The sequence below is a fragment of the Pleurodeles waltl genome, chromosome 10, assembly GCF_031143425.1.
Source record: "Pleurodeles waltl isolate 20211129_DDA chromosome 10, aPleWal1.hap1.20221129, whole genome shotgun sequence".
NCBI lineage: Eukaryota > Metazoa > Chordata > Amphibia > Caudata > Salamandridae > Pleurodeles > Pleurodeles waltl.
In genome coordinates this window covers 307,505,381-307,511,380 of record NC_090449.1, presented here as the reverse complement: position 1 = coordinate 307,511,380, position 6,000 = coordinate 307,505,381, and the positions used below count along the sequence as shown (strand labels likewise).

Here is a 6,000-nt window from a genome sequence, read left to right as displayed (position 1 = left end):
TTTGGATTTGCCCAAATTTTGTTTACTCAACGGGTTCTTGACTCAGTTTAGATACCTCACTCCAAAAGCGCTGAAGTAGAAGACAAGTATCCAATATATGGTGGACGCAGCCTTTGTTCGCCCTATATCTGGGTCAATTATGAGGGACACCAGCTACAAATTGTGTAAGAGCTTCAGAAAAAATGTAGATGCTATGAACGTAGTTAAACTGAATGAGTTTAAATCTCGGACTCCTAGACATTTTGGCAACGTGGCTTAAGGATACTAGCCCTTCTTATTCTGTTAGCCCCTTTCCTGATTTGTCTTCAGCTGATTCAGCTCACACTTAATGGTACCCAATAAGGATATGTATAGATGGTTTACCAGGCTGCAACCCCTCCCCAGGTCAATAATGCATGCAAAGCATCATTGGCCTCTGATTCAGTCAACTGATATCCCCTTGTCAAATTGGTTGCTCCCATAAGTCAAATTGTGAGGTAAGAATTGACACAATGGGATAATATGATCGTCCCTACCCTTCATGAATGGTGATTCACCAGACTTGTATAGCTCCACAATTAGGGTCAGGTTTACTTTAGTCAATAAAGTCAAGAGTGCTGTGTTTGCCACCCTACGAAACCTGGGAGGCACCTCAAAAGCAGCTAAGTTCATTGCACATCGTTCAAAGCAGACTTCTTCACATATTTGTTACAGCAGTATCCAGCTGTACATAGCAAAAGTGGAAAAGAGAGGGCCACTGTATGACCGCCAAACGTGACTTTTGTTATTGTTCTCATGCCCTATGTTTTGAGAACATAGGACCAGATTTACAACAAACTGGTGCATCGCAATGCTGTGCCAAAATCAGCAGAGCCGAGCTGCGCCAGTTTTGAAATGCAGGGATACTCCGCATTTACAAGAATACGGCGCATCCCATCCTTGCACCATAGTGCAGGGGTATCTGCGTTGAGGGGATTGATTGTTTATGTGCAGGAAGATGTCCCTTCCTGCACATAAACAATATACAATGGTGATTTGGCACTTCTATGTGTGCTGTATAATGCAGCAGATAGAAATACCAAACGTCATTTTTGAATGATTGAGTCCTGCACATAAACAATCATTCATGGTGGTTTTGCTCTTTCTATGTGAGCTGCAGAATGCAGCACACATACAAAAAGCAAAAACTAAGAGAAATGAGAGCATTTCTCCTCTTTACGCCATGCTTGTGCCACCCCTGGGGTGGTGTTAGCTTTTGGTACTGCCACAGATTTTCAGATTCTTCTAAATCTGGGGCAGCGTCAAAAGCAATCGGTGTGTGGTGGAATGCCCACAGCAAAACTAAGCACCACTGTCACAGAAAACTGCATAGGGGGTGTATTTACAAGGTAGCATTAAGCCAAAGAAAGTGGCTTAGCGCCGCCTTGTAAATATGCGTAATGCACAGCGCCACCATAGCGTCACAAAAATTGACGCTCCGGTGGCGCTATAGGGCTTGTAAATATGCCCCATAGACTTCTTCCGCATCACTGGTTGCAGGCACTCCACCACCATTGAAGCTACTGTGCAAGGTATTAAGATTCCAAAACAGGTGCCTCTAGGCTAAGCTCATCAATTGCCATATAATTTCTGCAGTGCCATTGTGCCTGCACCTTTTCTTCAGAACAACTCAACGAAAAACATGTTGAGGTCTCAGAAGAATCTGTCCAAGAATCACTGGGACTTGGAATTGGTATATACAGGATTAATCTAAGCAAGGATTCCTCAACCAAAACCCATCATCCTCTAAACACGAAAGAGAGACTCCCAACTGATGGAATCAAAGACCTTCTTCATATCCACGGGACAGCGTTTGCCAAGAAGCATCACTTGTATGATTGTGGTATGCAACTTGTGCAGTAAAGTCATCTGCAACAACATAAAATGAATCAGAGTTTCAAGATGAACATTTTTGGTCGCAATTGTGTAGCATTACACTGTTTATTAGGGCATTTGGCCAGAGTAACATACTTCAAATATTGTGGCACAACAGTATCGTGGACGGAATACTAATTAACGCAATATTGTGAAAGAAAGTATAAATAGGTAAATGTAGATTTCAAATAAATGAACCTATAAGTGTACTATCTTTTATATATGTAGATGCGGGGTTAAGAATAGTATATATGTATTAACTATATATATTCATCTTCATGATAGAGTGGTAACCGAAATATTTAGGCTGCAGCATTTTTGTAGCCAGATATTTTTAACATGATATTCTGATATACAACTGTTTAGTAGATCTTTAATAACAGTATATTGTTGCACTAACAAATCGAAGCTAATGACATTAACTAATGCACAGACACCCAGCAGCCTTTCTAAATCTGGGGTAGCGCTGTTTCCTCTGCGTGATGCATGTGCAAGCTGAAGACCATAGCATTATCAACCAGTCATGAACCACAGTCTACCCCCCTTCACCATGAGCTTTAATCTACTGTCAAGATTACATTTCATTTACTTCCTTTACATTATCTGAAACATGAATTAATTCAGTTTCTAATGAGGATAACACAGATATTAACACATGATAATACTTGGCAGATGCCGCGCTGCTGAGAGGTTTAACACACTCCTGTGTGCTTCCACCACCATGCTGTGTCTGTTGGGCGGTGCATCGAGGGTGTCACCTACTGCACGTTAGGAACAGGGGGCTTCAGGCCACTATGTAAGTGCTGACCTGCAGCTATAAGTGTGGCACAGAGGACCCCTCACAGAACTGGGCCGTGGTGCCACTGCCCTTGCTGCACTACTGATATCTACGCCACTGTATTTCTTTCAGAGCAGAGACGCTTTTGCTGAAATCAGAGCACCGAGGCAATTGCCACTGCAGTGATAAAACTGTGGGGAATACACAGCGTCTATGAAGTCTCATTATTATGAAGGAGGTACACAGTTCAACAACTAAATTCAATTAGTATTCTGAGACAGCTAAGTGCCTTAGCCTCACTCAATGAGGCAGAGAATAGCTTGACCGCTGCGAGAAAGCAAATTGTGAAGGAAGGATTCTGGCAGACTCAGAGAAAGCAGGCACACATCACAGGTGAATAGGAGAGCCGCACTGACGGTGCAGAAAGGGCCAGACACGCCTATTAAACAATCGATCATTTCATGGTAGGCTGGCACCCTTGAAGGCTGCTTTTAAAATCCCAGGGCCACTCCTGGTGCCTTTGTCTCTTTCCCTTGCTCCCCGAGGTTAATTGCAGCAGGCACAGGGTGCTTTAAGGGAGAGAGGAAGCGAGGTGGAAGTTGAACAAAAGCTTTCAGAGAGCGAGAAGAGAGCAGTGGCGGCTCCTCTGGTAAGGCGGGGGAGCGCCACCACCAGCAGCAGGAGCTGCAAAACTTTAATAGTAAAAATATAATAAACCTAACTTATTATGTTTTTACTATCAAAATGGGTGGGGCCACGGGCATGACAGGGATGCACTCCCCTTGGAGCGCATGTATGTTTGGCCGGCCGTCTCGGGCCGTCCAAACATACATGCGCACTGTGGTCTCTCCAGGCAAGCACTGTTTTGCTGGGCTGGAGAGAGCAGGCACAGGCTCCGAGTGTGCATGGGAGCACCCTGGCTGGGCGCTCCTAGTTTTTCCTAACGCTGCTTTGAGCAGCATCAGGATTGGCCACAGGGCAGGCTGGGAGCCTGTGCATGCAGCGATGGAGCAGAGCGGATGGAGCGGCGCGACACGGGAAAAAGGTACGTTTTATTTATTTATTTATTTTTCGGGGTCCCCCACCCCAACCTCCCCACAGGAGACTTTGGGAGCAGGGCAGCTTTGAGCATTGTTGCCAGGGCTGCATTTGGTTCCTCACTCCAGCCCCGAGTGCGCTAGAAACCAGGGGCTGTTTCACCGTGCTCGGTACATGTGACAACATCATCGTCCAACTCACATGTGTCATTGTTTACAACACTATTTCCAACCGTGTGGAAAATGTTATTAACAAACACTGGGGCATACTAAAAACAGGCAAACTTAAATGGGAAGATAAACTTTTTTCCATTTAAAAGGGCAAGAAGCCTCAAGAACAGTTTGGTATCCACCTGCCCAAAGAAAAACGAAATCAGAACAACCGTAATGGACAACTGTGCATTACCCAATGTAACAGCACACTATGGAAAGGGTAACTGCAACGTCTGTCATTTAAAAACGACTACCAAAACACTCAACATGGAACCAGGAAGAGTGGACAATTAGGTAGCAATTCTGCCAATGTAGTGTACTTAACAACCTTCACCTGCATTCTCCGCTATGTTGGCATGACAGTAAGGAAAATTAAGACACAGATTTGTCAACATTTCAGCAACTTCGTTGCAAAAAGAACACAACAAAAATGACTGAACATTTCCTCAGGGAAGGCCATACCATCAACGACATGAAATGGGTTGTCATAGAACAACTGAAGCGCAACAACAGCAACACAGAAAGACAGTTGTTCGACAAGGAAGAACACTGGATATACCAGCTTTCTACACAGAAATCTGGGCAAACCGACAATATTTCATGGAACAGCATACAACTATGAGCTCTGTCCTCTATAATTCCTGACCCCATAACTCAATACCCAATTAAATGGGCAATTTACGAACACCTGGGACCCGAATTGCAAGGAATGATTGTTTTCACATACCGTGCTTCAAAGCATCTTAGCACTATTGGATTGGCATAATTATCCCCACATGTCCTTTGTAGCCGAATAGGGTTATTGACTGTTGGAAGTCTGCCACTACTACATGTAGTAAATAGGTTGCCAAATGATCCCTTATTTGTTTACCTCTTAGTGATATGATTGGTAGTATAAGTCATAAAAAAGGCCAACCTTAAATTTACCAGATTTTCCTAACATTAATTAGGGAGAGAGTCCCCCTCTTTTATGCGCATTTTGAATATTTTCAATATTACTAATTTTTTCTTTTTTTTTCCACAGTATCGTAATCATCCTACGTTTTAATTATTTCCCTCAAACACGTCTCCCCAGTCTTAGCTGCAGCTACTAAAATGCCAACGAGAATCTCTCTTTTGGTCTTCTCAGCAAGCCACGGTGATCGCTGCAGCATTAGCATGTGACTATATGGTTTCCAGGACGCCTGCTTGGGGCGCGACATGTACATGCCCACGTGCAGGCGATGCGTACCCGGAAGCGCCTGCCGAGGACGCTACATGGACACGCCCATATGCACATGACATGTACCTGGAATCGCTGCGCCGATTACACAGTACTTAGTCAAATGCGGCTGGGGGCAAAAGCAATGTATGGAGTTCCAGGGGAAAGAAAGTAGATCAAACGGACAACCACCCTTGATGAAGTAAGTGCTGATTCTAGGGGCTGAGTAGCACAATCTTTTCCTGAAATAAGACCCCAACGATGAAGGGAGTTGTAACTATATATGTGATCCTTAACAGTGTGTAACTAAAGGGCTCGTCCCGTCGGAGCCTCCATGTTGTAAAGAATTACTGAGCAATAGGTATGTAATTTATACCCTAAATACATCGCGATAGTCATGTAATTTACCTCACACCACTTTGTGTGCTATGTCACTTGGAAACTAATCAGTATGAGCCTTATTATCTGACGCGATGCATGTTTCTATACATCACACTGTCATAACACTGCAGTGCATGCTGAGTCGAAATGTGCTACATAGCGGCATTATGCTCGATTTCTATTGCACCCTTTATTAAGCTGCATGATTTGCAATGTAGAGGACATATAGCAGTCTACTACTATTTTCTCCAGGGGCGTGGAGGTCCCCTCACTTGGAACTGCATGCATGGCGTAAGTGCGCTCGGAGTGCTATGCGCATGCTCCCTTGAATGTTTATCTATGAAATGATGCCTTTCTCAATTTTATATTAAACACAACCTAAACGCAAGGTGTAAGAGTTCATTCCTATCTCGTAGCACACCCACCACTGCTTTTAAACCTTGTCCAAGGTTACCACTATAAAATATACCATATTGGATGGTAATCTGAAGAAGATT

At 43.9% G+C, this 6,000-nt stretch overlaps 1 long non-coding RNA gene across 1 annotated transcript in view; it reads left to right on the top strand.

Annotated features, from left to right (window-relative positions):
- The first annotated feature begins 5,179 nt into the window (after positions 1-5,179).
- LOC138260752 (uncharacterized) overlaps positions 5,180-6,000 on the top strand; it is an 88,446-nt gene continuing 87,625 nt past the window's right edge. The window contains exon 1 of the long non-coding RNA XR_011198961.1: positions 5,180-5,324. This is a non-coding gene — a long non-coding RNA (uncharacterized lncRNA). The remainder of the gene's footprint in view (positions 5,325-6,000) is intronic.